This window comes from Benincasa hispida, chromosome 10, assembly GCF_009727055.1.
Source record: "Benincasa hispida cultivar B227 chromosome 10, ASM972705v1, whole genome shotgun sequence".
NCBI lineage: Eukaryota > Viridiplantae > Streptophyta > Magnoliopsida > Cucurbitales > Cucurbitaceae > Benincasa > Benincasa hispida.
The window spans coordinates 33,657,792-33,668,640 of NC_052358.1; positions in this window are offsets into that span (position 1 = coordinate 33,657,792).

Below are 10,849 nucleotides of genomic sequence, written 5' to 3' on the forward strand. Positions count from 1 at the left end.
CCAAACGGTGAAGATGAGGGAAGAGAGAAAGAAATGAAAATATCACTAGTTTTTAGGATTAGTTTTGAGTGGGTAAAAAATGTGGTTTTAATAACCCACAGTTTTTCTTTATGGACCTAACAAACATGGGTAAATACCCACCCAACCCAACACTCATATTCATTTATCAAACACCCGCTTAGAATATTGCGTAGTTGCAATATATCTTCAAACTTTCAACTATAAATATTGAACCATCAAATTTATATCAGCGTTGAAATTGAGCCCTTAAATTTAGAAATTGTAATAATTGTATAAGTTTGAGGATTCAATTTTTAACATTTGAGATCCAATTTCTACAATTATTATAAATTTGAGGCTCCAATTTTAACACTTGTGTAAATTTGAAGGTTCAATTTTTTACAATTGAAAATTTAAGAGTGCAATTGCAAGTTGCAACTATCGCCATACTTCAATAGTAGTTTTTGCAACTTGTCTTAAAATTTTTGTTCTTACATGTTCAATCTTATAAGAATTTGGTCCTTAAATTTAAGTACATGATAGTTTTGTTTTCTACGGCATATAGGGTAAAAAATCAAAATTTTAATTTCAAAATTGATAATACAAATTTTATGTTACTTTAGTTATAATATTTTTTAGTTTTAGGTTTGTAGTTTATTTTATAAAAAAGTATGTTATAATTGAGTTTCTATATTTAGGATTTGTAATGATTTACTCATAAAAATCAATGTTAAAGATTGTATATGAATTGTTTTTGAAGGGATTATTTCTGGTCTAACTAGAACAATAAACTATTTAAGAACCCAATATATTTACAATCTAAATAATTTATTTCAAAGAAAAAAAAGTCTAAATCATTTAAAAATAAAAATAGACTTTTAATATTTTTAAAAGAGAATAAATTTGAAAATGGACTAAATTCTTACATATAAAATTTTGGGAATAAAAAAGGTTGTCATTGTTATTATAGGGGAAAAAGCACAGCATCCACTTTGCTTCTTTTAAAGGATGTTATTATTATTATTATTATTAGTTCTTTCTTTTAAAGAAGAAATTTATCTAAACCTAAGTTTAGTTGTAAAGTTGGACTTTAATAATTGTAATATAATGTAGTTAGCTTTAAAACTTTACAGGACATTTTAAGTTTTTATTTCAACAAAAAAATTTCCTTTTTATGTATTGTATATATATATATTAGAGAAAATTACTTAGACTTTGTTCAGATTAATCTTATACTGATTAAACTAATTAATTATGTTTTGATGCGACAAAAGTAAGTAGTTAGTATGATTAAATATTTATTCAAATGAGCATAATTTAACTAGCATATAGATTTGTTATCGTTCTAGATGTATTTAGTTTGAATCTCACATTTTTATAATACTAAAAAATTCGATTAAATATTCAAAATAAAAATATTTAAAAGAAAACTTACTAAAAAAAAATAAGAATGAGAATATTCCGAAAAAGGAATTTAAGTGTTTTTTGACATTTTGAAAAGTTTAATGTATTGTTTTTTTTTTTTTTATAGCATGTTTGGATTTGAATTTGAATTTTCATTTTGCATTGTGCAAGCGACTCTATTCTTGTTTTGACATTTCTTCCTAATTGATATTCTCCAAAATTCAATTCAAATGATTTGTGATTTAATTGGAATTAACCTTTCTTCTTTTATCAATTCCTTTTTCTATTTATATGGGACATTCGAACATTGCAAGTTAAAGGAGATTGGTGAAGCCTCATGTAGGGTTTTACATGATTTAGGTTGGGAGTTTTTTGTTTTTTTTTTTTTTATCCAAACTGGAATTTTTGGAATTGGCTCCTAAATCTAAATGCCGAATAATTGGATAGTGCTCCAACCCAACCCAACAAAAATCCAACACTTAAAAATTGGATTGGATTGGAGTTGTCGAGTTATTTGTTTTTTTTCCTATTTTTTCGGATACATTTTTTTTCTTCTTAATCTAAAAATATTAAATGCATCAATCCCATTGAAATCCACATGATGAATGGAACCAAGTTCTCTTCTTCTTTCAAGTTTTGATTCTTTCTAGCAGCTCTTCACGTAATGATGGATATTATATATATATTATATATATATATATATATATATTATGTCTTCCAAGTAATGAGTGATATTATATATATATATATATATTATTTTAAAATTTGGGTTGGCCCAACCCAATATAATCGTTGTTACATAGTCCGTCGTCTCCTTTGTTATACGGTTGGGTTGGATCAACCCAAATTTTAAAAAATACAACTTGAGATCCAATCCAATTAAAAATAAAATTAATCCAATTCATCCCTTATATTTTGGATTGGGTAGTCTGAATTGCTCAGGTTATCGGGTTATTTTGAACACCCTTAATCTCAACCATGTTAAAATGTTTTTTGTCATCTCTCTTGAATTGTTTTTTGTTTTAATTTATCGTTACATTTGATATATATTTTTAACATTCACTAATTAAATTTATAAAACTTAATTTTACATTTTCACACCTAATTAAATACTTTTAGAGAACATAGTGCAAGGTAGTTGTGACATGAATTGTTTCATTTTAACTTTTAAGGTCAAAAGTTCAAATCTTACACTTATCATATACTATTCTCAAGGGAAAAAAATAAAAACTTAAAAAGTTAATTTGTTTTTATTCTTAACATTTAACTAATTTAACCATCTAGATAGGCACATTTGGTCCCTAAGTTTTCCAAAACATACTATTTGACATTGAATTTTTTAGAATATGTGTTGTTGGCACGACGTTTGTCGAGAAACATGTTTCGTGGAGTTAAACTTGTGCTGATGTAGATTTGGTGCAGATGTGATTTGATCTCTAGTACTTGATCCTTTTATTCTCTCTCAGTTGAATGCCTATGATTGACTTGAGGAAGAAGAGCACATGATGTTGAAGTCGAAGTCTTGGAAGAATATTTGTATCTTCAAGACTTGAGCTTCAATAAGAGGATCAGTCTTCAGGAGTTAGAGAGTCTTTTGATTGTAGAGAATTCATTCTAGACTTTCTGGCGTCTAAAATATTTGACCCCCTACAAATGAAGAGAACTCGACCTCTATCTATAGAGTTCTCAAGTAGGCTTTTGTGAGCTTCGGCTTGATTAGTCCATGGACTTGGCTCCTAGACCCAACTAATAAGATTTGGACCTTATTTGACATTTGCATCAAACTAAGCATATTATTGAGCTCAATTTAACTTTTGCCCAAACCTTAATATTTAATTGGACCAAAGTAATTAATTTAATCCAATAGTTAAGATGAAAATACATTATAGCATCAGCATTCGCCAATTTACGTCTTCAATTTCAATTTAGGACACATGTCGACTTTTAAATATAGTCCCAAATTCAATTATTTGTAATCTTATCGTTAATTTGGTAAATGGACGTGACAATTTATGATTGGTCTAAAATTTATCATTTAATAAATGTCTTTTTCGAGATTTATGCACATACATGGTGGGTGGATCTCGAAAAAGATAAAGTTTGAATCAAAGTACAAGTTATATATTCTTGATTTTAACTCTATTTGACGTGTCGAATTAACCAAACTACGAATTTCGTACATAAGTTTCATTTGAATTTTGTATGTTTGATAAAAACATTTAATTATGCCAACTTATCAAATATGAATTTGGGATAATATTTTGATTTTTTCTTTTTATTTGACGTAAAATTTTATTTGAATTTTAGTAAAATTTATCCTCCACCTAAATCAAAAATGAATTTGGAGTAAAACTGAGCATCTACCTAAGATGTTTGGCATGAATTTGGAATAGAACATGAAGATAAGATTGAACTTCACTCAGTTTTACTTTAGGATAAAATTACCGATTATGCCTCCTATTTAAATTTGATATAAATTAGAGGTATTATCCACAATTTGATTTGACTTGGGATAAAAGCGTAAGTTTAGATTATTTGAATTTTGGATAAAATTTGAAATATGACAAAATTAATTTAATTTGACTTGAGAATAAAGAGCTTGAATGATTTGAATTTGAAATAAAATTTGGTATATGACCAAATTTAATTTGAAAGATGTTGAGAATCCTATATTGGAAAAACTAAGGGGAACTCACACTCTTTATAAGATAGATGGATTACTCCTCTCGTTGCCAATTGGTTTTGAGATGGAACCCCATACTATCTAACTTGGTATCAGAGCAACAATGATCAACGTCAATCAAGGAAACCTGGGAATCACAATTTCCTTCTATGTAAAAACTTGGCGCTTCCAATCCTTTGGAGATACAGGCTCGAAGAGCACCTGACCAGACAAAAAGTTTGTCCACCAATGTTGGTTTTGCATGCCTGTCTAGTGACGCCTGCAATTTGAAACTGAATGATATGTTATGTGTGTCTGCCATAGCAAAAAATTTGGTCAGTATATCTAAGCTAACAAAAGACAATAACGTATTTATTGACTTTTACATGAAGGGAATACTTAAAGATGGATTGTATCAGTTAAAAGGTGCAGAAGTCAGCTTGAAGTTAGTAGGAAACGGAGTACCATCGCAGTTAGTGCACAAGAATAAAGATCTATCTGCTCTTAGCATATCTTCGAAGTATAGGGTGTCTAAGATTACATGGCATAGAAGACTTGTCCATCCTTCGTCTAAAACACTAGAATTTATTATCAAAGGTTGTAATCTCCCTATGTTATCTAATGAAGAGCTCAAATTTTGTGATTCTTGTAGCTATGGCAAATCGCACTCTTTAGCCTTCCCTAACTCTAACTCAAGAGCATATGCAACCTTTGAACTTATACACACTGATTTGTGGGGTCCAGCTCCTCTCCTGTCTACAGATGAGTACAAATATTATGCTATCTTTGTTAATGATCACAGCAAGTACACATGGATCTATCATCTGAGGTTAAAAAGTGACACTCTTGCAACCTTTCAACACTTTCTCATCATGATACAAACTCAGTTCAATACACTGATCAAGTCCCTACAGTCGGATAATGGTGAAGAATTTGTCAAGATACACAATGTCTGTCATCAACATGGCATTACCTCCAGGTATACCTGTCCATATACGTCAGCATAAAATAGAAAGGCTGAAAGGAAATGCAGATACATAGTGGAGATAGGGCTAACCCTACTAGCCCAAGCACATTTTCCCTTACATCATTGGTGGGATGTCTTCTTATACTCAACTCTGCTCATTAATGGCCTTCCCACTCCGGTCCTAAATGGACAGTCTCCAATAGAAGTGATGTTAAAAAAGAAGCTCAAGTTTGAGGAGCTTCAAATATTTGGGTGTGAATGTTTCCCCCTTCCTAAGACCGTACAGCTCACATAAGTTGAGCTATCGCACAAAGAAGTGCATCTACCTCAGCCCTGTTGTGAATCACAAAGGCTATAAATGCCTCAATCCCAATGGTAGGTTTTTCATCTCTCGGCATGTTGTGTTTGATGAAACTGATTTTCCTTGTTAGGTGTCTCCTTCAGCTTGCAAACCGGCCAAGCAAGCAATTGTCGTCCACCCGATTTCCTGGCTGCCCCTCAATTAGGACACACCGCACAGTGATTCTACGCCCTCTACGTCAACAACCCATACCCAATCACCAACTGATACCTCTATAGACAGCCCAGCCTTCCCACCTTCCTCTTCTGATCGTCTACCCACAAATTATTTACCCGACGATCGTTTACCCCCATCGTCTAGCATCCAGCCCACTGATTGCCTACCCACCAGTTGCTTACCCAGCGATCATTTACCCAACGATCGTTCAACTCCCGATCGTTTACCCTCATCATCGTTGAAAATGTCCAGCCGTACTGATCGTCTACCCACCAATAATTTACCAACACAACATTTACCACCGATCTTGTACCCACCGATCGTTTACAAAATAAGCGCCATTATCTACCTTGCCGATCGTTTATCTTTCTGACTCCCCATCACCTACGCACCCAACCAAGCCGATCGTTTACCCTCTCGTCGTTCGACTACCCAGTCTTCACCCGATGCTGTTCCACCACCCTGTAACCGTAAACACTCAATTCCCATGATTACTTCGTCGGTGAGGAGGAAGTCTTCAAGAACCAAAATACTGTCCTCCCACAAACCCACAAAGATTGGTCTCTAACCGAAACCTACACGAATCACTTGATTGTGCTCAAAAACCGACGGCAGTGGAATATAACGTTGATGAATGATGAATTTTCAAGCACTGATGAAAAATCAGACCTGGACTTTAATTCCTCCGTCACCATCGATGAACATTGTTGGGAATAAGTGGGTATTCCAAATCAAAGCGGAGTCCCTAATGGCTCTATTCTACGCTACAAGGCCCGACTCGTAGCCAAAGGGTTCCATCAAAACCGGGCATTGATTTTCTTTGAAAATATTTAGTCCAGTGGTAAAGGCGTCCACCATCCGGGATCGTCATTAGCCATGCTGTATCCAAAGGGGGTAGCTGAGACAGTTAGACTTCAATAAAGCGCTTCTTAATGGGTTCCTCGATGAAGAAGTTTGCATGTGCCAACCGCAAGGATTTTTTCATCCTCAACTACCGAATCATGTCTGTTGCTTACACACGGCCATATATGGCCTCAAATAAGCGCCAAGGGCCTGGAACAATACACTGAAGACAACATTTTGTAGCTGGGGCTTTCAGAATGTTAGGTCTGATACATCTCTCTTCATATATCGGAGAACTTCTGCCTTGATACTCTTACTGGTATATGTTGATGATGTAATCATCACCGGCACCAATCCGCAGGTAATCAACAAGCTTATCATAGCCTTGGACTCCATGTTTGCTCTAAAGGATCTTAGCCAACTCCATTACTTCCTTGGAGTCCAACTGCACACTGTTGCCCATGGAGTTATACTGAATCAGGAAAAATATGTCGATGACCTACTTCACCGCCTTGACCTTAGAGATCTCAAACCGGCACCCTCTCCGAGTTTTCTAAACAAGCAACTCTCCATCTCCGATGGCACTCCTCTTGACAATCCCTATATCTATCGGAGCACGATTGATGCCCTACAGTACTTAACCACCATGAGACCTGACATTACATATGCGGTTAATCATCTAAGTCAGTACTCAAAGCAACCTACAGACGTTCACTGGCAAGCGGTGAAGAGAGTCCTAAGATATGTGAGTGGCACTTGACACTTTGGCCTCTACATTCTACATGGGTCGGACCTGTCTGTTTCGGCCTTCTCCAATGCCGATTGGATAGCCAACATAGAGGATCGAAAGTCAGTTGCTGCTTATTGCATCTTTCTTGGAGGTAATCTTGTCTTCTGGTCCTCAAAGAAACAATCCGTTGTAGCCCGGTCCAGCACGAATTCTGAATATAAAGCATTTGCTCATGCCTCTACAGAAATCATCTAGATGCAACAACTACTGTCTGAGATTGGTGTCAAACAAAAGTCGGCTCCAGTCCTGTGGTGTGACAACCTCAGCATTGGTGCTCTAGCTGTCAATCTGGTGTTTCATGCATGGACCAAGCACATTGAGATCGGCATTCACTTCGTTCATGATCAAGTCCTCAGTGGTCAGCCTGATGTTCATTATGTCCCATCCTCCGACCAAATCGTGAACTGCCTCACCAAGACCTTAATACACTCACAGTTCTTCCACCTTTGATCCAAACTCGTTGTAGTAGAACTACCCTCTCGTTTGAGGGGGGATGTTAAGGATGCCAACTCAGTCAGCCACGTCACCACAGAAAAATCCACTCAGCAGCCCCGTTAGCAGTGCAAGACTTCATAATTTATAGTCTTACCACTTTACCATTTGAATAGGATTTACCAAAAGAAGAGGATGGTTACAACAAAGGTCTAACCATTTTTTTGTGGAGTTATTCTTGCATTCCTAAATTAGGGATCCCATATTATATAAATACAACACCTATGTACATTTCAATACACAAGAAAATATAAAGGAAAGGTTGGCCTGCCACTGTCGTGTACCCTCTGCACTATCGTCTACCTAGCTAAAGTTGTCTTTTACCTCTGTTTAAATACTATCGTTTACCTATGGACGTTATCGTCTACACGACGTCGTCTATCACTTGACACTATCATCTACCTCTTGACGTTATCGTCTACACGACATCGTCTATCATCTGATCTATTGTCTATCACCTGACGCTATCGTTTATCTCCTTCAAACGTTATCGTTTACCTCCTCTAAACACTATCATCTATCACCTAAACACTATCATCTATCACGTGACACTATCGTTTACTTGTTAGTGTTGTCGTCTACCTTTTGACTACTATCGTTTACCTCTCGTCATATACCTCCTCAAACGACAACTCCACACTTTAACTTGGTATCAGAGCCCATAAAGCCCAAACGGGTGATGTCGATCCAATAAGAAGAAATTGTGATCCGATCAAGATTGGTGAACCCAAAAAAGACACCATCTTGAGGGAGCATGTTGAGAATCCCACATTAGAAAAATCAAGGGGGACTCATACTCTTTATAAGAAGATGGGTTACTCCTCTCATTGCCAATTGGTTTTGAGATGGAACCTCATACTATCTAACTAAAGATGAAAATCTTGTGAATCTCAATTTGATTGAATTTGAAATGAATCAATCCATCCAAATTTACTTAAGTCTCCTCAAATTTGGAGTTAAACACGAGACAAGATAAGATGAAATCTAAAAATCTACCAATTTGAAAAGATTTTCATGAAAATATTAATTAATTACGATTTAAATCCAATTTATGAGGTCAAATAACCTCTCTTATCTCTTGGTACGTGGATGGTTGATCTTCATCTCTTCTATGCTAATCTTCTTTTCCCACCTCTTTTATGCTCTCTCGAACAAAAAATGCAAACGGAAAATGCGGATGATGGCAGAACGATGAGAGAAGAATCGTCGTTGTTGCTATCATTAAAGGAATAGGAACATTGTCATCGTTGAGGGAGAAATATGCAGACGACGGCCATGCACGATTGTTTTGAGGTTTTCTTGCCGCTACTGCTGCTGGGTAAAAACTTCTTTTGAAAAGACATCAAAGTTCAAAGAAGTATTCTCTCAGAAAATGTCAGAATGACTTATAATAAAGCTGAAGGTGCATTATGGTTGCTTGTCATGCCGCATGGTAAAGTTAGAAGCATCTTCCATTTTTTTTAACCCAAATCCCAAATTTCTCAAACTCTTCAGCTTGTTTTCATGCTTATCATTATGATAGCAGTATTGAAAAAGAATCATCTTAGCCAAAAAAATTTAAGAGGCTTGTGATCTTAGAGACAAATTATGAGCGACAATTTGAATGAAAAGGAGATGGGGAAAACATTTTGTTAAGCCAAATTAGAGAATATAAGACGCTCTAGAGACCTTGGGTTTTAGAGGGCGATTGCGAGGGAGAAGAAAATGGTTTTATTTTTTTTAATTTTTTTCCTCTTTGTTCTATTTCAAGATCTTCTTTCTTTCTTTTTTTTTTCCCACTTTTTTCTTCCTCCCTTTTTTGTTTCCTTTCTTTTCCTTTCTTCTTTGCTTCACGTTTTTTTTCATTCTTTTTTTTCTTCCATTTATTCCTTTACTTCCTTTTCTTTATTTTTTATTTTTTTCACTTTTCCATTCTTTTATTATCATCTTCATTCTTTTTTTCTTTTTTTTTTTAAAAAAAAACTTAAAGAATCACTTTTTTTTATTAATTTACTTGTCCCCCATTTTTTAATAGAAGTTAACATTATTTGCACTTTGATCAGGAAGTAACCTTTCTGCCCTACTCACATTCACATATATTTGCAAAAGGTAGTTTCCTCTTTTCTTTTCTTTTCTTTTTTTTCTTTTTCTTTTTTTTTCCAGATATGTTGAGCACGTTGGTGCACTTGTTTTTACAAAAACTTATGTATCAACTTAGGATGTGACATACTAGTCCATTCTTTGTTGTCAGGTTGCTACACCAACTCCATGTGTCAACTTGAGGTTGTTGGGTTTTATGGGTTTGTAAACAATAAATTTATTTTATTAACCAATATAGATGTTATTAAAGTTTGATTCAATAAAGTTGTTATTGAATGTTTGAATTACTCGTTTCATTTTAGAAATAACCTAAATCCAATAAACTAAGATCCATGGTTATTATATGAGTAAATGGATCAAGTTTGAGTAAATAGCCAAAATGTTCTATAGTTTACGAATAAGATTGGATACCTTATTCTGGGGACACTATCGGATGGACGTCCACTTTGAGATGTTACAATTGTTGTAAAATGCTACAAACGAAGTGATCCTAATTCGTTCATGTGAAGACGTGCGAGTGGGGCATCCTATGCAAAGGTTTGTATAAGATCGACTAAGAAATAAGTCACTCTTACGTTGTTTACTGTTTAAGATTGACTATTTCAAAGCGATGACCTACATAACTTGACCTTAATCTTGAGCTCTATGAACTCTTGTTTATTCGGGATTATCCTTAGATTTGCATGGGTGAGGATTGGCTCAACAACGCCCATGGGTAAGAGTTGGCTCAATAACACCGGCTCAATAAGCCTTCTATCTCAGGGGTAAGACCGAGTAGAAGCTATGGACATAGGATGCAAGACGGAATTCGCTTCTACCTGCTTTTAGGGATAGTAGAGAGGTTGGGTCTTGAACAAGGGCCCCGCATTGTCATTGGCCCAAGAGGAACTCAATTTAGTGATTAGGTCACAAACCAATTGTCCATTAGAGGATCAGTGGGACTTAAGGAACAAGATGTAATCTCAAGGTAAAATAGTTTTTGACCCAGCCGTTATTACGAACAACCAATGACTTACTGATTATGGTTATATCGAGTGGACACAAATATATCTACAATGAGGGAGTGCAACTACTAGGCTTTAGTGAGTGATCTGG